At 38.3% G+C, this 27,004-nt stretch overlaps 1 pseudogene; it reads left to right on the forward strand.

Annotated features, from left to right (window-relative positions):
* The first annotated feature begins 343 nt into the window (after positions 1-343).
* LOC137171455 (uncharacterized) lies at positions 344-12,243 on the forward strand (annotated as a pseudogene).
* Positions 12,244-27,004: the final 14,761 nt, after the last annotated feature.

Genomic DNA, 27,004 nt, shown 5'->3' on the forward strand with positions numbered 1-27,004 from the left:
TAAATAAATATAAGGATGATAATTTGCCTAGGCAAAGAGTTAAAAAAAGGAGTATCAATAAATATAAGGGTGATGTTTTGCATAGGGAAACACTTAAGACATTAAGTATTAATAAATATAAGGATGATGTTTTGCATAGGGACAGAGTAAAGGCAATGAGTATAAATAAATATAAAAATGATAATTTGTATAGGGAAAGAGTTAAAAAATGAGTATCAACAAATATAAGGATGATGTTTTGTATAGGAACAAAGTTAAGGCACTAAGTGTAAACAAATATCACAACAACATATTGCATAGGAATAAAGTTCGTTCAACAAGTATAAGCAAATATCATAATAATATGTTGCATCGGCAAAATGTTAAGGCAAAAAGTAAGCACAAATACAAACATAATCTCATTCACAGACAGACTGTTAAAGCAATGAGCATAAAGAAGTATCACACAAACATAACGCATAAATTGCATGTTCCAGCAGCTAACAAATTGGAGAGGATACAAATGAGACAAATGGCAGAACAGTTTAATGATGTTATGGAGCAATTTCTTGCTACTGTAAAAGACGGTCCAGATTATATCTGCTGTGTTTGCCATAGGTTGTTATTCAGACACCTGGTGCTAATTTGTAAAAAAGATAATTACAACAACACTAAGGCAATACTTTCACTCGCAGATAAATGTCTGACCTCAAATTATTTACACACATGTACAGAAAACTGTTCAGTACCATGTCACATAGTGGAAACTGCTAGAGGGCAAATGTGGATTTGTTACAATTGTCACTCTAAGATAAGTAAAGGTAAAATGCCACCAGAGAGTGCATTAAATAATCTTAGTGTTGATCCAATTCCACCACAGTTGACATCTCATCTCTACATATCCCCTTCATGAAATTGTTAGCTTTACCGAAAGGTGCACAAAATGGAGTACATGGTCCAGTAACATGTGTTTCTGCAAATATTGTATAAACTACCACACTACTGCCATGTTCAAATATGGAAGGCTCTCTGTTACGCGTGAAACTGAAACGTAAACTAACCCACAAAGGCCACTATGAATATAAATTCGTGGACACAATGCATATACGACAAGCATTGTCATACTTAAAAGCCACAAATATGCATTATCAAGATGTACAATTTAATGAGTCTTGGATTAATTAATTTTATAGAGAACAAAATTATGAAATGGATCACAGTTCTAATGGTGATGTTGGTGATAATGAAATTGATGATATTTACATGATAGGCAGCAACACTGTATGTTCCAACACACATGTCTCATGCCAGTAGATATTGGTCAAGAAGCACTAGATCACTACTTTGATGACACATTGAATTTGGCTCCAGCAGAAGGGAATAGCCCAGTAAAATTGCTTGCAGATCATGCAAATGAAGCCAACTGCTTCCCAGTCCTGTTTCCACGTGGGTGTAATACCTACCATGATAGTAGACCGCATCGATTGACTTTGTCACGATACTTTAATAATAGGATTTTACATGCTGATGGCAGATTTGCCCACAATGTAGAGTATATATTTTTTGCACAGTATATGTCAGAACTCGAACAAGTTCTGTCAAATGTATCAATTGCATTACGGAAAGGACAAAATTGTACATCGAAGAACATCAGTGCTGATCTGTTGAATAATGATGACTCTTTGAGAGAATTGTTCCAATTCGATAATGGGTATCGTTTTCTCAAACCTATTAGAGGTACCCCAGCATTCTGGCAGGTGCACAACGAGATCTACTAGCATGTGTCCGGCAACTTGGAATACCTACTTGGTTTTGTTCATTTTCATCGGCAGATATGAGATGGAAAAATCTTCTCTACAGTATTTTACAACAGGAAGGAAGAACAGAGACAGTCGAACAATTAGCTTGGGAAGACAAATGTGATCTTTTACTTCGCAATCCTGTCACAGCAGCTAGGATGTTCGACTTTCGTTGGCATAGTTTTTTAAAGGGGGTCCTTATGTCCCCATCAAATCCTATTGGCAAAATAAAAGATTATTTTTACCATGTGGAATTTCAACAACGTGGTTCGCCTCATGTGCATTGTCTATTTTGGATAGAGAATGTGCCACAGATAGATAAAAATACTGATGAGGAAGTCACTGACTTTATAGATAAATACATCACATGTGAATTGCCTTCACAAGACAGCACAATGTTAGACATTGTATCTTCTGTGCAGCAACATTCACGACGTCACTCAAAAACGTGTAAAAAAAAGAACACTACTTGTAGTTTTAATTTTCCTAAGCCAGTATCTGCTAGAACCTTTATATGTCGTGGCAAAAGTACTGTAGAGACCCATAACACATGCAACTGTAACCTACATAACACAGCTAATGTATCAGACTATGCATGTGTACATCAAGAGTCTTATAAAATGAAAAAAAAACATGCTGAACAAATTATGACTGCAATTAAGAAAGCTCTTGCCGATGAAAACAGTAACTATGTAAGTGTTGAACATTTGTTTACTAGTTTAGGTACTATTAAAAAAACATGTTGTACTGAAACGTCAGGTTAATGAAGTTTGGATCAACCAATATAGCAAGCCATTGTTAAAATGTTGGAATGCTAATATTGACATCCAATATGTTGTCGATGCATATGCCTGTGTAGTTTATATAATTTCTTACATTAGTAAGGCAGAAAAGGAAATGGGCTTGTTGTTACAAAATGCACATAGAGAAGCAACCCAACAAAATAATGTTAATGCCAAAGAAGCTCTAAAAAATCTAGGCAGTGTGTACTTACACAACAGAGATGTGTGTGCACAAGAGGCTGTGTATAGATTGACAGACATGCACCTAAAAGAATGTTCAAGAAGGGTTGATTTTGTGCCTACAGGTGAAAACATAATTAAATTGAGTAAGCCTTTAAAACAACTCAAAATAAGGGCAGTATCAAATAATGTTACAAATGAAAACATGTGGATGACAAGTAGAATAGATCGTTATAAAAATAGGCCCATACACGCCATTTTCAATGACATGTGTGTTGCACAATTTGTCTCTGAATACCTTGATCAGTACAAAAATGAAAATTCTCCTAATAAGATTACATTGAACAACAATATTGGTTTTGTTGTAAAACGAACACGCACACAGCCTGCTGTTGTTCGATATGCGCGATTCTCTGTAACAAAGAAACCTGAACTATTCTATCAACCACAATTACAGTTGTTCCTGCCACATCATCACGATCATGACCTCAAACCTGCCAATTTTGTGTCTTTTGAACAGTTTTACAAAACTGGCCATGTGAAATTAAGTGATGGTTTGCAGCATTTGGTCAACTCAGTTGTCAACAGAAATAGAAACATGTTTGAAATAAATGCTGATGAATTAGATAATATACAAAATTCTATTGATAATAACGGCGTGATGGAAGATGCCTGGAGTGAACTGTGCCCATAACAAGAACTGGAACGTTTAGAATGTCAGCAAGAATGGAAAGATAAAGAACATGATGTGGATGAACATACAGAGCATATTCCTGACTTAGCTATTACCAGTAAACAAATTGCACATTTGGAGAAAAATAATAACATCTTGTCCAGAGCTGATGGAATAGCTCTAATTAGAACACTGAATGACACACAGCTGTCAATTTTTTATCAGATCAGACAATGGTGCCTTGACAAACTCGCAGGGAAAAAGCCAGATCCATTGCAAATTTTCATTACAGGTGGTGCAGGGACAGGGAAGAGCCATTTAATCAAAACCATTCAATATGAAGCTGTGAGATTATTATCAACTATGTATAACCATCCAGATGAGATTTGTGTCTTGTTAACGGCTCCAACTGGAATAGCTGCATACAATTTACATGCAGCCACTATTCATCACACATTTTGCATTGGGAAAGATATCCGTTTACCATACACACCTTTGGGTGAGGAAAAACTGAATTCTTTGCGTGCAAAATATGGCAATCTACAAATTTTGATCATAGATGAAATATCCATGGTAGATCATAAACTCTTAGCATACATACATGGTAGATTACGACAAATAAAACAAACTGGTAACTTCTGCCCATTTGGAAATGTCACTGTTATTGCTGTTGGAGATTTCTATCAGTTGCCCCCAGTGAAAGGTAAACCCCTATATGTAGATGAAATAGGTGGTAACTTATGGTCAAACTTATTTAAAGTTGTAGAGATGCAAAAAATTGTCAGGCAAAAGGATGCTGTGTTTGCACAGTTGTTAAACCGGATAAGATCACATTCCAAAGGGACACACATGTTAGATAATGATATTCAAATATTGAAGCAGTGTGAAACTGGGGAAGACAGCACAGCTTTACATATATTTCCTACCAATAAACAGGTAACTGAGCATAATATACAACAGCTACTTAAGACTTGCCCTGACTACATAGAAATACATGCCCAAGACTTTGTACCTAGTCACAAAACAGGGAAATTAGAACTGAAAAATGGTCACCACACCAAAACTTACAACACATGTTTAGCTGAAAAGCTGCTTTTAGGAGAAAATGCTTGTGTCATGTTATGTAAAAATGTAGATGTTGACGATGGACTAGTTAATGGAGTGTGTGGCACAGTAACTCATATCGCTATTTCTAACAAAAACAACTTACCTCACACAGTGTACATTCAATTTGATGATAACCAAGTTGGAGCACAGACAAGGAAAAAAACTGCATATCCCTCTAAACAATTAATGAATTCAACCGCAATCAAACCAGAAGAAGGAAAAAGTCACTAATAAGGGTGGTTTGCGCCGTCAATTCCCTCTTAAACTTGCATGGGCTTGTACAGTGCATAAAGTGCAGGGTATCACTGTTGACAAAGCTGTTGTGTCCATGAAGAAAATATTTGTATCTGGACAGGCCTATGTAGCACTCAGTCGCGTTAAGAGTTTGTCCGGTTTAATTATCAAAGACTTCACAGAAAAAGCAATTTATTGTAATGACAGCATTAAAGACGCAATTAAAAGTATGCAACCCTTCTTAACTGAAAATATTACACACAACATAGTCACTCCATATACTTTTAATGTGTTTTTGATTAATATCCAAAAACTGACGCCACATGTTTCAGATTTGGCATCCACAACACCTTAGCTGTATTGCTGTAACAGAAACATGGCTAACTGATCACTCCACCAATGACATTGTTAGCATTGATGGCTTCACATTTCACAATTCTCCAAGGAGATTTGCATACAGTAGCAACAACCCTACCTTAATGTCCTTGCAAAGTAAACAACATGGGGGAGTTGGCATATACACTGCAAACAATGTGGCATATGAATTGATTGCACTACCACACACCAACTTATAACATATTACTAGCTGTCATATATAGGCCACCATGTTATCCTTTGTCATTGTTTACAGAACATCTGGGTAAACTACTTAATTGGCTGGACTCAAAATGTAATACTATTGCTGTCATGGGCGACTTCAATGACGACATCTTTAAGTCATCAAACATCTGCAAATTTATAACCAAGAAAGGATATGTGCAGCATGTAACAACAGCAACCACTGAAAGAGGCACATTAATAGACCATGTGTGTGTCAAAACAACACACTATGACATAAAAGCAGTTGTATTACTAACTCATTTCAGTGACCATGAGGGAATACTCTGTTCATTTACATGTACAAATAGCATGTCATAATCACTTCTGACAGTAACTGCTAACACATTAACAGCTCTGCTTTTTGATAAAAACAACTCACAACAAAGTATTCTATCCTTTCCTAATGGCATAGCAAAGCCTTTCACTAATTGTTTCATCACATATTAACACTATTACTATATTCTCATTTCACATTCTTCTCTGCAAACCATAACAACACTACATAAGTTGAATCACTACCTTTTACCTATTCGCCGTGACACTGATACAGGTTTCTTTTACTGCATTATACAGCATATATAAGTATGATATACAAAAATTACATATGTAATAAATACTACAAATATTATGTATACACTTAACAGCTCACATCAATGAATTACCAACGCAGCACTTATTATAAAATGCGTCATTAAATATTAGTGCACAAGTACATGAATGCCATATTATGAATAGATGCGCTCATGTACAACAATGGCACACGCTAAACTATCTTAAAAAGTCATATTTAAACATAACACTGACAAATAGCACTTCTGCTTTTAATTTACATATAGATTCAATGACAAATTGTGACAACTTATGCTGTTGATAATGCAGGTTTTCTTTTACCTTCAATATAGCACGAAAAAACAACAAAAGACACTGGTAATGGTACTCCTGATAAACCAGGATGGGCTTCAATTCCCTGCAGTGTCATGCTGATTGTTTTGCAATGCTATGATACCACAACATGTCAAATTCCTTTGCTTTCTTTACTATTTGTCAATAACTAAAATAAAACAGCCTCCAACTACCGAATGTGCTTCACAAAATTTCACTAAGATAACATTACTTTTTCTGTCATGCACTACAACACTAACAAGAACTGCAACATTTTCTCAACTTCTGGTTTGAATTTGCCATCATACCACAAAAATCAAAACATCATAAGTGACTTATGCACAATTCTCAAAATCACATTACTATGCCACATGCTGTTTCACATTTACTGTGTACAATATGTAGCACCAGTAAATACCCTATGATCATATGTTACACTGCACTTTCTGCAAGGGAAAGACCCTGTACATTGCATGTAAATCACATGAACTATATCATACAATGCTGTCTTCCTGTATCTAATACACAAAACTATGCCTAAAACACTATGTGAACACATACAGGGGATCAAATTGAACTTCTGCACTATCTAAACATGCCTCTGAAGACATCTACATGCCCCTGACAGAAACAATTCACCTGAGCACAACACAATGTACGCAAGGACGCGAGGGCCCGATCATCGCTGCTTGCAGCTTTAATTATTAGGGCCCGAGCGCTGACCAGCGCGAAGCCCTCTTGTTTCCGAAGGGGTTATTATTAGGGCCCGAGCGCTGACCAGCGCAAAGCCCTATTGTTTCCAAAGGAATTATTATTATTATTATTATTATTATTATTATTATTATTATTATTATTACGACACTTTGATCGTGAATAACTCGAACGCGCATATCCCAAAACTCACGAAAATTGGCATGCGCATCAGTTCTGGTGAAAATTTCAGATTTTATGGGTCTCACAAAAAATGCGGGGAAAAATGACTTGACAGCACCACCTAGAAAATTAAGAAAAGCGAGCCCCACGATACAGATCGTCGTAGAATAATGAAATTTGGTGTTCATATATATCATGATGATTTGATGCCAAAGGAGAGGGCACAGTATATTTTGCAAAATGTTACGACAGCTGTTAAGAGAGCTCAGGAAGAAGAAGTGAGATATGTGAGTGTAGAGCATTTGTTTCAGACTCTAGGCATCAATCAAGGCATCTTTGAAGAGGCTTATAGAGGAATGGAAAGAAAGAGCACGGTGGTTTATAGGAGAGGGGTGAACGAAGTTTGGGTAAATCAGTATGGTAAGCAGTTGTTAAAGTGCTGGAATGCAAATTTGGATATTAGCTTTGCCACCGACGCCTATGCGGTCGTCATCTATATCGACCGCATAGGCGGTCGATATAGATGACGACTCTCTGCTTTCGTAAAATGTCTTTACGAAAGCAGAGAGAGAAATTGGCCTATTATTGAGTAACGCCCAAAAAGAAGCAACAGAACAAGGAAATCTCTCTGCTAAAGAAGCATTAAAAAAGCTAGGCAGTGTATATTTACACAACAGGGACGTCTGTGCTCAGGAGGCGGTGTATAGGCTAACCAATATGCATCTGAAGGAGTGTTCCAGAAAGGTTGTGTTTGTGCCGACAGGGAACAACATAGTGAAGATGAGTTTACCCATCAGTGTTTTGAAACAGAGAACCGTTTGTACTGAGATTAAGACAGAGGACATGTGGATGCCTGGCATAGTGGAACAGGCCTGACAATGATGTCTTTGATAACATGTGCATGGCTACATTTGTGTCTGAGTATCGTGTTCTCTCCAAGAACGAGAAGTCTAATGACATGATTGAACTGAAAAATGATTTAGGCTTCATCTTGAGGAGAACACGCTCTCAGTTCGCAGTTGTTCGTTATATGCGTTTTGATATAGAGAAACGAGAGGAGGACCATTTTCAGAGTCTGATGCAAATGTTCCTTCCCTATAGAGCTGACTCAGACCTAAAACCTGAAGGCTTTGAGATGTTTAGTCAGTTCTATAAAGGTGGCGAGGTGACATTTAGTGATGGTTCTGTGCATTTGGTTAAGAGTGTGGTTGACGGGAACAGGGAAAAGTTTGAAGTAGATTGTCCTGATTTGGAGAGAGCTCAGGAGATTGTCAAGCAAAATGGGGTTGATGAAGACGTTTGGGGGGAGCTGTGTCCTGAACAGTAAGTGGAACGCCTTGAATGTGTAGAGGAAATGACACAGCAACAGGAAGGTGAGAAAGGAGATGAACAGTTAATGGAAGCAATGGAGAATGTTCCAGATTTGGCTGTTGATAACAGAAAATTAGCACATTTAGAGAGACCCAGGAACATTATGCCTAGAAGTGAGGGGTTAGCTTTGGTTAGGTCTCTGAATGAGACACGGATGGCTGTTTTTTATAAGGTCAGACAGTGGTGTTTGCAGAAGGTGATGGGTAAAAACCCAGAGCCTATGCATGTCTTTGTGACAGGTGGCGCAGGGACGGGGAAAAGTCATTTAATTAGAGCTATTCAGTACGAGGCAGGGAGGCTGTTGTCAACACTTTGTCATCAACCAGACGGTATTTGTGTTTTGTTAACTGCTTCTACAGGCATAGCTGCATACTCTTTAAACACAGCAACAATTCATCACACACTGAGTATTGGCACACACTCTAGTTTACCTTATACCCCTTTGGGTGAAGATAAACTAAACTCTCTAAGAGCAAAATTTAGTCAACTCCAAATTTTAATCATTGATGAAATCAGTATGGTTGATCACAATCTGTTGACCTATGTCCATGGCAGGTTGAGGCAAATTAAGCACACTGGCGACTTTTCTCCATTTGGTAATGTTAGTGTGATAGCTGTTAGTGACTTTTATCAGTTGCCTCCTGTTAAAGGGAAGCCTCTGCATAACAGTCAGGTTGGTGTGGACTTGTGGTGCCATTTCAGTGTAGTGGAGCTGAAAACAATAGTTAGGCAGAAGGATAGCTCATTTGCAGAGTTGTTGAACAGGTTGCAAGTGCGTTCCAAAAAAACCCCCATGTTAGAGAGCGACGTTGAGATGTTGAAATCACGTGAGACAGGGGAAGACAGCTCGGCCTTGCCTATTTTCCCAACAAATATGCAAGTAAATGAACACAATTTCAATAAGTTGTTTGCCATGTGTCCTGATTACATCAAAATTGAGGCTAAAGATTTCATAACAAACAAGAAAACAGGGAAATTGGAACGTGGTACTCATAATAATGCACTGGACACAAACTTTGTATTTGGCCAAGAATGCGCGTGTGATGTTATGTAAGAACATGGATGTTGAAGACGGTCTGGTGAATGGAGCATGTGGCACTGTCACTGACATGGATTTTGGTAAAGATAAAACATTTCCTCTAAAAATTTATGTTAAATTTGACGATGATAAAATTGGCTTACAGACGAGGAAGACATATGCCCATGCAGCAGTAGAATGCAGGCATTCTACTGCTATTGAACCAGAGAAGGAGAAGGCCACTAAACGGGGTTGTGTGCATTTACAGTTTCCTCTGAGGTTAGCGTGGGCTTGTACTGTTCACAAAGTTCAGGGCTTAACTGTAGATGAGGCTGTAGTGTCATTGAAGAAGGTGTTTGCACCTGGGCAGGCGTATGTAACTGAGTCGTGTTAGGGCTTTGTCTGGACTGATCATCAGGGATTTTCAAGAGAAGGTCATTTACTGCAAAGACACCATAACGAAGGCCATGGATAGCATGCCTCCGTTTTCAATTGAACAGCCAAAGCCTTCAATAAACGCACAAAGTTTCTCTATGTATTTAATGAACGTTCAGAGTTTAAGTCGCCACCTGTCAGATTTGGTGTCTTGCACACAGCATTTGCAGCCTCACTGTATTGCTGTCACAGAAACGTGGCTCACTGCACAAACCTCATTAAACAGTGTGCAAATCTGTGGTTACACTTTCCACAGTCGTCCTCGAGGTTTGTGTTACACCAGCAGTGACCCCAAATTGTCAGAACTACAAAATCTACAACATGGTGGAGTTGGTTTGTGCTGTTTAGACGATTTGGACTGTCAGATTCTGCAGGTACCAGACTTAAATCTGCAGTGTTTGGTGTGCCTGTGTAACAAATTAAACATATTGATGGCAGTAGTTTATTGTCCACCATCTTATCCAAATTCTTTATTTAAACATAATGTGGGGAAGTTACTTGACTGGTTAAATCCAATCAGTGACACAATTGTACTAATGGGAGACTTTAATGAAAACATTTAAAAGAATTATCAATTTGTAAATTCATGGGCCAAAAAGGATTTAAGCAGCATGTAACACAAGAAACTACAGAGAAGGGGACATTGATTGATCATGTTTATGTTAAAACAACACAGTATGATGAATGTGCAGTGATGCCTGCGTACTTCAGTGATCATGAAGGTATTCTGTGTAGTTTTGGTGTTAAAGATGATCAGGGACAGTTAGACGACATAGAAAGTTTGTTTGTGTTTGACTTTGAGGATGTGGAGGCAATTTTTAATGTGGATTTCAATTTAGATCAGGATTAAGTTAATTTGTCTGAGTCAATCAGCTACATTGCAGTGTCCCAGTGCAAGTGTTATCATGTTCATGTTGTAGTTGTACTTATCTGTTGGGTTTTAGAAACACACTGACCTGTGTGTTGTTCATGGTGTGTAGGCTGGCTTTCATTATGGATGTTGTCTTATTTAGTGTAGAGTCTGTCCCACTTCAACTGGTCAATCGTGTGTATAAATTTTAGATTTTGTTATGTATTGTGTGTAATATGTGAAAATGATCATGAAATGGAGATTTTAGATTTATTTATTATTAACTTATTTCTTTGACTGTGAAGCACTTTGTAACTGGTGTTTGTGAAGATGTCTTAGTCTCTGTTTGCCACATGATAGCTGTTGGTCTCTTTTACAACTTTTAATGTATATTCCTGCATGTTTCAATTCATGTAACCTTTATTCCTGATGTGTTAATATGCAACAGTTTTAATCTTTAGTGATTTTAATATGAAAAGGTCAATGTCAATTGAACAAATGTATCTCTAAAAGGACATGGGCAGGCTTCATGTTGTCTGTATCCCTTCTGTGTTTCACATCCTCATCAGTAGCTTAGACAAGATACAGCAATCCAATAACTACATGTTGCAATAAACATAACAGGAACAGGAAATTATTTTTATTTTATAACTGAGCTCTAATGCATTTGAGACATTTGTATTTTTGTCATTAGCATGTACTACATGAACTTCAACTTCAGTAGTTTAAATATGAATTCTTCCTGTTTATGTGCAGGAACTATTAGCAAATCTGTTCTGGCACCCCAAGGCACAGACTCTTTATTCTGCATCCCTGAGCTGCCAAACAGGACAGTTAAAAAAAAAAAAAAAAAAAAAAAAAAAAAACACACATTATTGTCATTGTTGTTATTTCTCCATGCTCTCACCTCCCCTTTGTGTTGTTATGTTTTCTCTCTCCATCCTTTTAAACCTCTACAGTTTCAAGTAAGGTTGCAGCAGGAGACTAGATCTGACCCCTTGTTTGCATAGTAAATCTGTCTGTAGAATCACTTAAGTTGACAAAGTAGTTTGGTTACCTTTCGTATTGAAACTCCAGTGTTTGTCTGAAATGAATTTTCTGGTTGAAGATATTACTGTGATAGAGTGTCCCCAACCTTCCCACTCCTCAAGTGATGATGACTTGTATCAAGAGGGGTTTTGGGATAAAAATCCATATGTATTTTTCTGTTACGCCAAAATGGTTCATATTAACTGTAGTTTTGCGTATTTCATGTCAGAATCAATATCTGTATCAAATAAACAATAAATGTCATACATTCAGATTACAGTTTGTCAGCAGATACAAAATTCAGGTCTGCAAATGTGTTCTTTTTCATACATCAATTGTAAATAAAAGAGTTTGCTAAATGTTTGTCTTGATTAACTTTTGTTTAAACCACATTTATAACAGAAAAATAAATTGCCATGTTCACAAAGAAATGTTGTCTGTCATTTACTGTCAACAATTAAGGTGTTCAACATTGAGTGTCAAAAAAAAAAAGTTCTTCTGGCTCACCATGTAACACATTATTGAATAACTACATGAAAGGTTATATGTATAAATATTCTTTACCTAACAACACATGTTTACATGAATAAAGATACGCTTATAACATGGGGACATTTAAAAAAAAAAAGAAAAAATTAAGAAAAACTGCTAAGGGATGATGAACTCAGTTTTGGAGTTTCACTCCCCTGGAATGAATACCTTAGTGCCAAAGTAATGGGATTATGACAATATTTCACAAGAAGAGTACTCTAAAATCCTCCTCTCCAACTGACAGGGAGAAAGAAGGAAGAAAAGGGGTGGAGGGGTTGGTAAAGTCAGACCTGTCAGCTCAGGTCTGAAAACATCTACATGCTTGTCGTAACCCCCTCGACTGCGTCTTGCTCCAACGTTAGGAGGGTGCGAAGGCCCGTTCAACACTGCTTGCAGCTTTAATTTAAATCTCAAGTCTACTAAATTCCCTTGAATTATTAAATCCTTCAGATTATTAAATTAAGCCCTCAAATTACTCAAATGACTCACCTACATTGCTACTACAAGTCAACATCATCTGAATAGAGTTTGATTCTCTCTAGCCACATCACACCAACACTATTGCCTTTAATCTATTTATCAGTATATTTCAGCCAGAATATGACTTAACAGCTCTTACAAACCTCCTTTAGAAAATTGGGCATGTACATGATTCACAGATTATTGCTTAATTCACCTGTAAACTCAATTACACACCACATTGTTGAGACGTCTAGTCTCAGTTGGAGAGACTGTGCAGCCTTATGTACGTTGTTTCTTCATTATCATGTAGTTGGGAATATTTTATAAGTAACTCAGTGGGTGAAGATAATCAAACATACATCCAGTAAGTGAGGTCATTAGAAATCATGAAATAACCTGCACACTTTTATTGTGTAAACAATGTTTTGATCCCAAAAGGGATCTCTGTCAGGTCTCAAAGATATCGGGCACAAAACAACCCCTATACAGTATATAAGATCAGGACACACACCTGATCTGATCTGATCTGATCAATGCAGTGTTTGTCTATATCTAAGAACCTATGTTTTATGACAACTTCTGCTCTATTCTGTTTGTTGTAAAGCACACTGGCACAAACCTGCCTTGTTTTTTAAAGCACTCTATAAATAAATTTGACCTTGACCATGACCTTGTTAACTTATCACATTACAGGAACATTTTATAAGAAATGTTCTGTCATCTCAGGCCTCAATAAAATCCTCACAGAGATGCATTAAGAACGTTCTTCCTTTGTTAATATGTAATATTGTGGGATTTTATAAAGCAACAGGAAGGTTTTAAACAAACATACTATAATCCATTATCTCATATATTGTGCTTTCTTCCATCAACCAGAGGCACCACTGGAGGCATGCCCCCCCCCAGCAAAGGTGGACAGAGCGCAAAAGTTTGTGAACAATGTGATGGCTACCTTTGTTTTGTGTGTTAATGGTATGTTTGTACATCATCCGCACATTGTGTTTGACAAGCCTGAGCTATTTTTAAGGGACAATGTTCATTTAACCTCTAAGGGAAATTATATATTTTTTGGTGATATTGCCCAGGGTCTTAAAGACCTTGTCCTGCAGGGTTGATGCTGGATGTTTTTTTCAGACGACAAGTTTAGGTGCCAAAAAATAGGAAAGGCTTTCCTATCCTATACTGTGTTTGATGTCAAATATTTATATTTTCTTTTCTACAACTGTCAGCCAAAGGACTTGGAGAGAGGCATTACGCTACTATACACAGTATAAGTAATTAATTTAAGTCAAGTTTTCAATGAAAGCTGTAACATGGGGCTGTCTGAAGCCCACTCTCACACTCTGTGTCCCTATCTGGTCAGCAATGTTAATTTAGTACAGAAGAAATAATTTATTTTAACTTGATGGTTGCTGATGGTTCCCAGACTAAGGGACCAAATTAAGAAGTTAGTTTATATGTACAGTAACACTTATGAAGTCCTTTCAGTACATCTGCGCAGGGTCTGCATGAAGAACAGTACAGCAGAGGCCATTGAAGCAGAGGTGGAGAAGACAAAGAGGGATGTTCATGAACTTCTGGCATCTGGCAGGGTGTTTAGTTACGTGCTCCTTCGCCAAATTATGGACGATGCTGATCCACTCAGCAGGTTGGTGGAAGTCTTTTTTCAAACATCACTTCTTGTTTACTCTCTGAAATGTATTACTTTTTTTTTTAACATTGTCTAAATTATGTTTTCTTTTTTAATTGAAAGGCTGATTGAGGAGCTGCAGCGTCGTCACATGGCGGTGACCGATGTCCCTCCACCACTGCCTAACGCCAACATTACAGCAAGACCTTCCACCAGAACAACCACACAGCCACCTGAGAGCGCGGCTCCTGAGACTGGCGAAAGTGTGCACTATTGTGAGGGCCAGTCAACTGCTGGCTAAGCTGGCTGGTGACTCAAGGTAAGCATGTTTTTATATTTGTCAACACAATGCCATGAAGTAGCAGGAATGGGTGGACTCAAATGCAGAGACCAGAAAGCACGGCTGTAGAAAACCGTCTTCATTTCAAGACTGGCAAGGCAAAAACAAAAGCAGTCTGAGCTAAGTAAACTGAATACAAAAAACAATTAAGCAGGCAGCATAGAAACTGTGTGAACAGGACACAACAGACTTGACTTGACAGAACAGAGGATGCAACAAGAGTGGCTGCAAACCAAGACTTATATAATAACTGAGCTAACAGACGATGGGGAACAGGTGGCAAGACACAAGGGCAAGCTGGGAGTGATTGGCTGGGAGGAGTAGGAGTAGGGCAGGACTGACAAGGCTGATACAGGACGGGTGTGGGGAAAACACAGAGCAGGGCAGGGCTAACGAAGTGAGAGGAGAAGCACATGAAGGGCCTTTTCCAAACTAGCCCCAGTGGTGGCTGGTGACTCAAAAAATTGGGGAGGACAGGAGGAAAACCAACATGGAATCTCACAACAAACCACATCATCGTCCCACCTGATGAAATTGGGGAGGTGGGGGGCAATTTTATATGCCAATAAATCAATTTGCTTTCAAAAACAAAAACCCCTGAGTGGTAAAAAGGCTGCTTCTTTAAAGACATCTAGCATATACATAATGTCTCTAAACAAAGAAGAGCTCATTTTAGCCATGGAGTGGTTCAAATGTGTCATTTTACCAGCAAAGTGAAATTCAAATTTAGAGTATTGTTCTATTGCGACAACAGATTTATGTTCTCATCAAAAACAGACAACATATCACATGATTTACATGTGTTTCCTATGTATTTTCTTAGTGTACAGAAATATATAAAGTAGCACAAAGTTTATAATCTGACACAGGTTCAGATCACTGCTGAGTACAAGAAAGACTGAACACTAAAAATCACAGATCTAAAAGTATAGGTTCACAAAAATGCATAATACATAATACAATTAATGCATGTATCAAATACATGACTTACATACTCTTATCTATGTGCACAACACAAATTATAGTCTACAAAGCTGACATGTTAACACTAGGGGTGCAACGGATCACAAAACTCACGGTTTGGATCGTATCACATCACGGATCGGATCATTTTCAGGATCAGCAAAAAAAAAAGGGGGGGGGGCAGACAAACAATGTCAACAAAAAATTTATTGAATAAGATTGTCTAAATTATGTTATGTTTTTTTTTAATTGAAAGGCTGATTGAGGAGCTGCAGTGTCGTCACATGGCGGTGACCGATGTCCCTCTACCACTGCCTAACGCCAACATTACGCCAAGATCTTCCACCAGAACAACCACACAGCCACCTGAGAGTGCGGCTCCTGAGACTGGTGAAAGTGTGCAGACTAATGACGCCTCTGTCAGCAGTGACGAGACCTTTCAATGGTGAGAATCTCAGTTTCACAACTTCATTGATGAGGTTTGTTTTTGATTGTGAGTCACATGAATCACAAATATGCACTATTATAACAAAACACTTTTCCCACATCGCAGTAACCCAGATGTGCAGAAGAACGCGGCCAGGAAGCTCATGGCAGAGAAAGGTCTTTATAAAAAGCACTCTCTGAACTGTCCATTGCTGAAGGATTTTGGCACATACCTGAATACAGACCTACAAATGAATTGAATTTATTAAAACCTTCTAAGAACAGCTTAACAGATGTAAGTAAAGATATGTTTTTCAGTTTTATATTCATATCTATAGAAATTCTTGAGGAAAAAAACTTTTTTTAATCTATCTTCTCATGTTACATTCCCAGCACAAACTACAGATATGCCAATTTGGCTTGCAACAGGTTTTGTTTTAGTTAATGGCCCTCTGTTGCTGCTGAGTGTGTGTGTGTGTGTGTGTGTGTGTGTGTGTGTGTGTGTGTGTGCGTGCGTGTGTGTGAGACCAGGCCTCTGCTTATCTTCTCACTGGATCATCATTTCACACTTCTTCTCTTCATCTTTCATCACAGGTAGATGTCTCTGAAGAAGAATACACATTTGGGTACAGACTTGATAATCAGTCGACGTCTGGGATCAACCCCTTGATCAACCATATGCCAGCTGCGTCTTTCCTGCCTCCTGGCCCCTGCTGACTTGACCTTTTTGATTTTGATTGAATGCAACACCCCCTCCTGACTCTGCCCCTTGAGTTCACCTACCTGAGAGTTCCCCCCCCCCTTACTATGCTGCCTGAGAGTCTCCCTTAAAATATTGACCCTTGATCTTGTATGCAAATGCCCTCCCTTCCTACCTTTGGTTTACCATTTGTCGATCACTGGCTTGATCTTACTGTATATAGTCTTTCCATTTCTTCTGCACTGGGTCAATCTACTGACTGAGACCAGCTCTGTGTCAGTAAGCTCACCGCATTTCCGTAATGCTATTAAATCACTTCCACCACAGCAAACTTTGAACAAGGACTAGAGTGATTTTCTTCAGCATCTCCAAGATGCAGAGGTATATCCAGCCCAGCAGGGATGAAGTCAGCATGTACTTCCTAGTACAAGAACATGATCTGGTTTGTGCAGTACTTTAAGACTCATCATAACTTGGCTGATATCCTGATTTGTGCTTTCAATAAAAATAGTTCAGACTTAAGAAAAATGAAAGAATTCAGAGTTGGGAGTGGGAGTGTCATCTTTTTAAAAATTATTTTTTTTCTCTTGTCTCAGCTGTATCAGACAGTGATCACGTGGACGATGCTCCCCATTATTATTACTCAGACTAACCACATGTGTATTTTGTTTCCTCTATCTTGCATGTCCTGCTGCCCACAACCACTCCAATCTGCATCTCCAACCTTCTGTTCCTCACACAAGGCAGACAACAATAAAGTGGAGGTGCTTTAACTGTCTCTGTGTGTATGGTCTTGTATGAAGCACAGGTATAATTTAAGTCTTCAATGAAAGCTGTGTTGTGGAAATTGTTTGAAAACACTTAACGCACATATGAAATAATACACAAAACACTGCTGGGTTGAATATTAAAAAATATTATTGTACAATAAGGAGACAGAACACACAAAGATTTGCATCAGTTCGTCTCACCAAACGAAGAGGAAATCTATTCTATTATAGTGAGAGTAAGAACAGAGAAATGATCTGTGATTGGTCAAATCATACAAACTTGTGGATTACAACCAATGGCAAACAGCCACAAGGTATACATTTACATGTCCATGTATGCTAGATAAGAACCACATCTCCCAAGGACACAGGAAGGCAAGAGCCCTAACCTCTGTGGCTTTTGACCCTTTAACCTGTCCTGTCTCCTCCCAGACCCAGGATGTTACCTTATCTGAGCCTAAACAAAAATGGAAAGAGAGGAGTGGGCCTCCTAAAACACATTCCTTCTCACAAGGACATGCACACATTAACAAAGCAAATGATCATCCTTGCACAACTCTGCACATTAAAATAATAAGCTAACCCTTTGATCTTCCATTACCTTTACAGCTGTAGCATGGATCTGTCTTAAACCTGAAAGCTGTAACATGGGGCTGTCTGAAACCTACTCTCACACTCTGTATCTATCTGGTCAGCTGTCTGTGCTAATTCAACTTCCCTAAATAAACTCTTAATTTTAATGTTATTCAACATTGTTATGACCCTCTACAAACAGCTCACCCACAGAAGGCCCAACATAATTAACAGTCAGGATTTCCCACAAAGATTGAACAACTTTATTAACAGAAACAACAACCAAGTAACAAAAGCTGGTGAGCTGGCCAAAATTAACAAAAAGAAGAGGAGACACCCAGACCAGCCCACAAAGGGCCGTAGGATCCTTTAACTAACCCTTGTGTCATGCATCTCTTAAAATGGAAGACCAGGCCAGTGAGAGACGTCAGAAATACTGCTGGCGCTGATCACTGTTAGCAGCAGGAGTAGACCTGGGCCACCATGTCACATTTTACCACAATTAAGTAAAGTAAGTAAAGTAATTAAAGTAAGTAAACATTTGATTTCTTAAATAAAACTGTCTTCATTTGTAGAGCAATGCATAGTATAGAACCCCGCATAGAATGTTATATAATGTTGGTATGGAAATTATTTTAAAAAATTATAATTGTTATTTATGCTGTATGAGATCAGATTATGCAGTGTTTTTATAACCGTATTTGTGAAGTTATGAGGTGGACCAAATATCAGAAACACCTCCTTATATAATACAGTCCATGGTCACACCACCACAAGAAAGTACAATTTGAAAAACTAAGATGTAACTTAGTCGACAAATAAACAACTAAAGTTATATCAACAAGAAACTGAACATTTATTATTAAGTAAAGTAACTTACTGCAGTTCTATTTGCATGGTGTAATATTGTGTTGACAAAGCACCAATAAAATTGATTTTAGTGGTTTATCTTAATTAAAACTCTCTGTAACAAAGTTCTGAGTGAATCATAGAAATATACTTTGAGTACTTTGGTTTGTTACCACATTAGAATATTAGAATTTGAGTTCAAATACATCATTGTGCTAACTAAACCTGGATTATATTGTCTTCTGGCTTCTGCTTCAGCTCAACTTTGTCCACTAGGATTTATATTTATACACGACTAATAGCATTTTGGTTCATGTTATTGAAATATGATGATTTCTGTTATGTTGATAAACATGTAAGTTAGTAAGTAAAGTTTATTTAGTATAGCACCTTTCACAGAGCAAGGTCACAAACTGCTTCACAAGGGTAAAACTGTCAAAAAATAAGACCCTAAAACAGTAAAACACAAACAAACAATAAAACATAAGCAACAAAAGACCTTAAAAACACACTTTTTCCATCTTCCTGTTTTCTTTCTGTCTTTGCTTTAACTGTTCTTCCTCCTCCCTCTTTGCACAAACACACAAAACAAGCTGCTGTTGATCAGGCTGGGAAGATGAGAGAGAGAGAATCCAAGCCCTTCGTTCCCTCTTTATAGGCCCTCCCCTTAATTATCCACTCAGGGCCACCTGGGAGAGAGAGCACAAACAAAAGGATCAGTAGCAGGACTATGCATATCCCATCCAGCAGGGGGGGAGTATGTAACAAACATCAACCCTTGATCATAAAGCCATGTTATGCCTTACTGTTGAGGTGTTTTGTCGTGGTAGTGGCGTCATCTTGGCAGGTCCAGCGTTTGTTGGTGCAGCATCACCAGCGTTGTTGCAGTGAAAGAGCCCGGATCAGGCCGTGGTCTGTGTGTATGTCTTCGTAAGCGCAAAGAATCAAGCCATTTCAGGCCACTCTGAAAGAGTCTTTAGGCCGGCTTATCTTCCAGTTTACAGTATTGCTCTCAGAGGAACCTTGAGGATTCAGGCTGTGGTTAACTTCAAGCAACTTGAGTTGAGTACCAAATAAAGTTTAGTCTGACTATGCTCAAATCTTCAGTGGCGTCTACTTAAAAATAAAATACTGTATGTGTTTTCTTCAAAATCAAATTATTATACGTAGCAATACAAGACTTAATATTACTAATAAAACAAAAACAAATAAACTTATTGCAATGAAAGATTAAATATGGATGTATTTAGATGAAAAAAAAATTAAGGAGATGTTTTAAGAATTTTCTCAAGTTCTTGGAGGCCAGCTCAAAGAGGAATCTCTTTGAGGCTTTTTTGTAAGTTAGGATAAAATAGGTTTGGGTTTGTACTAAAGGGTTTTGCGCCAAATTATTGATAGCTGTGCCTGATGGTTTGCAGCCTGCGTCTCCTGAATATAGAAATTTTGGGGAAGTCCAATTCTGAGGTTTTACATGCAAAAGCTCACACTTCAAGTCACTCTTGCCTATTATTTCACATTAAAGCTGTAAACATTATGTTCATAATGTTCAAGTCTTTCATGATATTTTCTGATTAATAACAGTCCTGCAGCTTGTATCATATTTGTAAAACCATTGGGAAACTTGATTCAATGAAGGATGTATGCTTAAACATCACGAAGCATTAATATGAAGGTCAATGTTTGTAATTAGAAGAATTGACTCATTATGAACCATACATAAACTTCTTGACTGTTTCTTTAAACTATTTACACATATCAAACCATCTACTGAAATAAAGTTTAATAGGATGAAAAGAAATAAAGTTAGGCAGGATGATTAGATTGATTGCTTTCAGAAACAAATGTCAATATGAGTTAAACATAAGCCTTGCTTCATAATATAAATGCATTCAATGTAAATATTGTTTAACAATGAAAGAAAACCTTAAAACCAAATCCTTCAAAAATTATGTCTTTACATTCCCACTACTTCAGAAAATGCATTCTTTCAACACAACTGCTTATCAAATTTAACTGTTAAAATATGGCCCTGAGGTTAATCGATCACAAGTTCAACACTTGGAAGACTTTAAAATACAAATACATGGCTACAAAACATTCATTGATTCTTTACATTGGGGAATTTCACTCTTGTCAATAGATGGCAGCATGGTTCCATGTAGGTGCATCAGCACATGCGCTGCAGCCTTCAGCACATGTGCTGCAAAGTAAAGTTGTGTCGAATAATACTGAAACTGATAGAAACATATGAAAAAGCATATACTGTGTGTGCCGTGACTCTGCTTGTACAGTCAAGCGTTTTGGATGAGTCTGGCTCAATTCTGATGAAAAGTGACTAGTTTGTGTCAAATAACACTGAAATTGATAGAAACATGTGAAAAAGCATATAGTATGTGCGCCGTGACTCTGCTAGTACAATAAAGCATTAGGTGTGAGTCTGGCTCAATTCTGATGAAAAGTGACTAATTTGTGTCGAATAACACTGAAACTGATAGAAACATATGAAAAAGCATAGACTGTGTGTGCCGTGACTCTGCTAGGACAGTTAAGCGTTTTGGATGAGTCTGGCTCAATTCTGATGAAAAGTGACTAGTTGTTTTCAAATAACACTGAAATTGATAGAAACATATGAAAAAGCATATATTGTGTGTGCCGTGACTCTGCTAGGACAGTCAAGCGTTTTGGATGAGTCTGGCTCAATTTTGATGAAAAGTGACTGGTTGTTGTCAAATAACACTGAAACTGATAGAAACATATGAAAAAGCATATAATGTGTGTGCCGTGACTCTGCTTGTACAGTTAAGCGTTTTGGATGAGTCTGGCTCAATTCTGATGAAAAGTGACTAGTTGTTGTCAAATTACACTGAAATTGATAGAAACATATGAAAAAGCATCTACTATGTGTGCCGTGACTCTGCTAGTACAATAAAGCATTAGAAGTGAGTCTGGCTCAATTCTGATGAAAAGTGACTAGTTTGTGTGAAATAACCCTGAAATTGATAGAAACATATGAAAAAGCATATACTTTGTGTGCTGTGACTCTGCTTGTGTACAGTCAAGCGTTTTGGATGAGTCTGGCTCAATTTTGATGAAAAGTGACTAGTTGTTTTCAAATAACACTGAAACTGATAGAAACATATGAAAAAGCATATACTGTGTGTGCCGTGACTCTGCTTGTACAGTCAAGCGTTTTGGATGAGTCTGGCTCAATTCTGATGAAAAGTGACTGGTTTGTGTCAAATAACACTGAAATTGATAGAAACATATGAAAAAGCATTTACTATGTGTGCCGTGACTCTGCTAGTACAATAAAGCATTAGGTGTGAGTCTGATTCAATTCTGATGAAAAGTGACTAGTTGTTGTCAAATTAAACTGAAATTGATAGAATCAATCAATCAATCAATCAATCAATCTTTATTTATATAGCGCCATATCACAACAGAAGTCATCTCAAGGCACTTTTCACATAGAGCAGGTCAAGACCGTACTCTTTAATTTACAGAGACCCAACAATTCCCCCATGAGCAAGCACTTGGCGACAGCGGTAAGGAAAAACTCCCCTTTAACGGGTAGAAACCTCAAGCAGACCCCGGCTCTTGGTGGGCGGCCATCTGCTTTGACCGGTTGGGTTGAGAGAGAGAAAGAGAGAGGGAAAGGGGGAGGGCGGACAGAAGAAAAACAATGACAACAACAAACAACAATCGAAGGTTCGGCCCGGGACTCAGGTTTTTCTGTGAGATGAGAAAGCACAAAAAACTCCGGGGAAGAAGCAAAGTTAGTGACATGCATTGATGTTACATGAATGCATACAGATGGAGAGGAGGAGGAGGAGAGAGGAGCTCAGTGCATCATGGGAAGTCCCCCAGTAGTCTAGGCCTATAGCAGCATAACTAAGGGCTGATCCAAGGCGAGCCTGGTCGGCCCTAACTATAAGCTTTATCAAAAAGGAAAGTTTTAAGCCTACTCTTAAACATAGAGAGGGTGTCTGCACCCCGGACTGAATCCGGTAGATGGTTCCATAGAAGAGGAGCCTGATAGCTGAAGGCTCTGCCTCCCATTCTACTTTTAAAGACTGTAGGGACCACCAGTAAGCCTGCATACTGGGAGCGCAGTGTTCTAGTGGGATAATACGGTATTATGAGCTCTTCAAGATATGATGGTGCCTGACCATTAAGGGCTTTGTAAGTTAGGAGAAGGATTTTAAATTCTATTCTAGATTTTACAGGAAGCCAATGTAGTGAAGCTAAAATGGGAGAAATGTGGTCTCTTTTTCTAGTTTTAGTCAATACACGTGCAGCTGCGTTCTGGACCAGCTGGAGAGTCTTTAGAGACTTGTTAGGGCAGCCTGATAATAAGGAATTGCAATAATCCAGCCTAGAAGTAACAAATGCGTGAACTAGTTTTTCTGCATCTTTTAGGGACAGGATGTGCCTGATTTTTGTGATATTACGTAAGTGAAAAAAGGCAGTCCTTGAAATTTGATTTATGTGGGAGTTAAAGGACATATCCTGATCAAAGATAACTCCCAGATTCCTTACGGTGGTGCTGGAGGCCAGGGTAATCCCATCCAGAGCAGCTTTATCATTAGATAATGTGTTTCTAAGGTGTTTAGGGCCAAGCACAATAACTTCAGTTTTATCTGAATTTAGTAGTAGAAAATTGCAGGTCATCCAGGTCTTTATGTCGTTAAGGCATGTTTGGAGTTTGTTTAACTGATTGGGTTCATCTGGCTTCATTGATAAATATAATTGGGTATCGTCTGCGTAACAATGAAAATTTATGGAGTGTTTCCTAATAATATTACCTAAAGGAAGCATATATAAGGTGAATAGAATTGGTCCAAGTACAGAACCTTGTGGAACTCCGTGTCTAACTTTTGCCTTCACGGAGGATTCATCATTCACATGTACAAACTGAAATCGGTCTGATAAATAGGACTTAAACCAGGTTAATGCAGTTCCTTTAATGCCAATTAAATGTTCCAGTCTCTGCAAAAGGATTTGATGGTCAATTGTGTCAAATGCAGCACTAAGATCTAACAGGACAAGTATAGAGACAAATCCTTTGTCTGATGCAGTTAGGAGGTCATTTGTGACTTTCACCAGTGCTGTTTCTGTGCTATGATGCGCTCTAAATCCTGACTGAAAATCCTCAAATAAACTATTGTTATGTAGAAAGTCACATAACTGATTAGAGACTGCTTTCTCAAGGATCTTGGATAGAAACATATGAAAAAGCATATACTATGTGTGGCGTGACTCTGCTAGTACAATAAAGCATTAGGTGTGAGTCTGGCTCAATTCTGATGAAAAGTGACTAATTTGTGTCGAATAACACTGAAACTTATAGAAACATGTGAAATAGCATATACTGTGTGTGCCGTGACTCTGCTTGTACAGTCAAGCGTTTTGGATGAGTCTGGCTCAATTTTGATGAAAAGTGACTAGTTGTTGTCAAATAACACTGAAATTGATAGAAACATATGAAAAAGCATATAATGTGTGTGCCGTGACTCTGCTTGTACAGTTAAGCGTTTTGGATGAGTCTGGCTCAATTCTGATGAAAAGTGACTAGTTGTTGTCAAATTACACTGAAATTGATAGAAACATATGAAAAAGCATCTACTATGTGTGCCGTGACTCTGCTAGTACAATAAAGCATTAGAAGTGAGTCTGGCTCAATTCTGATGAAAAGTGACTAGTTTGTGTGAAATAACCCTGAAATTGATAGAAACATATGAAAAAGCATATACTTTGTGTGCTGTGACTCTGCTTGTGTACAGTCAAGCGTTTTGGATGAGTCTGGCTCAATTTTGATGAAAAGTGACTAGTTGTTTTCAAATAACACTGAAACTGATAGAAACATATGAAAAAGCATATACTGTGTGTGCCGTGACTCTGCTTGTACAGTCAAGCGTTTTGGATGAGTCTGGCTCAATTCTGATGAAAAGTGACTGGTTTGTGTCAAATAACACTGAAATTGATAGAAACATATGAAAAAGCATTTACTATGTGTGCCGTGACTCTGCTAGTACAATAAAGCATTAGGTGTGAGTCTGATTCAATTCTGATGAAAAGTGACTAGTTGTTGTCAAATTAAACTGAAATTGATAGAATCAATCAATCAATCAATCAATCAATCTTTATTTATATAGCGCCATATCACAACAGAAGTCATCTCAAGGCACTTTTCACATAGAGCAGGTCAAGACCGTACTCTTTAATTTACAGAGACCCAACAATTCCCCCATGAGCAAGCACTTGGCGACAGCGGTAAGGAAAAACTCCCCTTTAACGGGTAGAAACCTCAAGCAGACCCCGGCTCTTGGTGGGCGGCCATCTGCTTTGACCGGTTGGGTTGAGAGAGAGAAAGAGAGAGGGAAAGGGGGAGGGCGGACAGAAGAAAAACAATGACAACAACAAACAACAATCGAAGGTTCGGCCCGGGACTCAGGTTTTTCTGTGAGATGAGAAAGCACAAAAAACTCCGGGGAAGAAGCAAAGTTAGTGACATGCATTGATGTTACATGAATGCATACAGATGGAGAGGAGGAGGAGGAGAGAGGAGCTCAGTGCATCATGGGAAGTCCCCCAGTAGTCTAGGCCTATAGCAGCATAACTAAGGGCTGATCCAAGGCGAGCCTGGTCGGCCCTAACTATAAGCTTTATCAAAAAGGAAAGTTTTAAGCCTACTCTTAAACATAGAGAGGGTGTCTGCACCCCGGACTGAATCCGGTAGATGGTTCCATAGAAGAGGAGCCTGATAGCTGAAGGCTCTGCCTCCCATTCTACTTTTAAAGACTGTAGGGACCACCAGTAAGCCTGCATACTGGGAGCGCAGTGTTCTAGTGGGATAATACGGTATTATGAGCTCTTCAAGATATGATGGTGCCTGACCATTAAGGGCTTTGTAAGTTAGGAGAAGGATTTTAAATTCTATTCTAGATTTTACAGGAAGCCAATGTAGTGAAGCTAAAATGGGAGAAATGTGGTCTCTTTTTCTAGTTTTAGTCAATACACGTGCAGCTGCGTTCTGGACCAGCTGGAGAGTCTTTAGAGACTTGTTAGGGCAGCCTGATAATAAGGAATTGCAATAATCCAGCCTAGAAGTAACAAATGCGTGAACTAGTTTTTCTGCATCTTTTAGGGACAGGATGTGCCTGATTTTTGTGATATTACGTAAGTGAAAAAAGGCAGTCCTTGAAATTTGATTTATGTGGGAGTTAAAGGACATATCCTGATCAAAGATAACTCCCAGATTCCTTACGGTGGTGCTGGAGGCCAGGGTAATCCCATCCAGAGCAGCTTTATCATTAGATAATGTGTTTCTAAGGTGTTTAGGGCCAAGCACAATAACTTCAGTTTTATCTGAATTTAGTAGTAGAAAATTGCAGGTCATCCAGGTCTTTATGTCGTTAAGGCATGTTTGGAGTTTGTTTAACTGATTGGGTTCATCTGGCTTCATTGATAAATATAATTGGGTATCGTCTGCGTAACAATGAAAATTTATGGAGTGTTTCCTAATAATATTACCTAAAGGAAGCATATATAAGGTGAATAGAATTGGTCCAAGTACAGAACCTTGTGGAACTCCGTGTCTAACTTTTGCCTTCACGGAGGATTCATCATTCACATGTACAAACTGAAATCGGTCTGATAAATAGGACTTAAACCAGGTTAATGCAGTTCCTTTAATGCCAATTAAATGTTCCAGTCTCTGCAAAAGGATTTGATGGTCAATTGTGTCAAATGCAGCACTAAGATCTAACAGGACAAGTATAGAGACAAATCCTTTGTCTGATGCAGTTAGGAGGTCATTTGTGACTTTCACCAGTGCTGTTTCTGTGCTATGATGCGCTCTAAATCCTGACTGAAAATCCTCAAATAAACTATTGTTATGTAGAAAGTCACATAACTGATTAGAGACTGCTTTCTCAAGGATCTTGGA

Source organism: Thunnus thynnus, chromosome 2 (assembly GCF_963924715.1).
Source record: "Thunnus thynnus chromosome 2, fThuThy2.1, whole genome shotgun sequence".
In the NCBI taxonomy this organism is placed as follows: domain Eukaryota; kingdom Metazoa; phylum Chordata; class Actinopteri; order Scombriformes; family Scombridae; genus Thunnus; species Thunnus thynnus.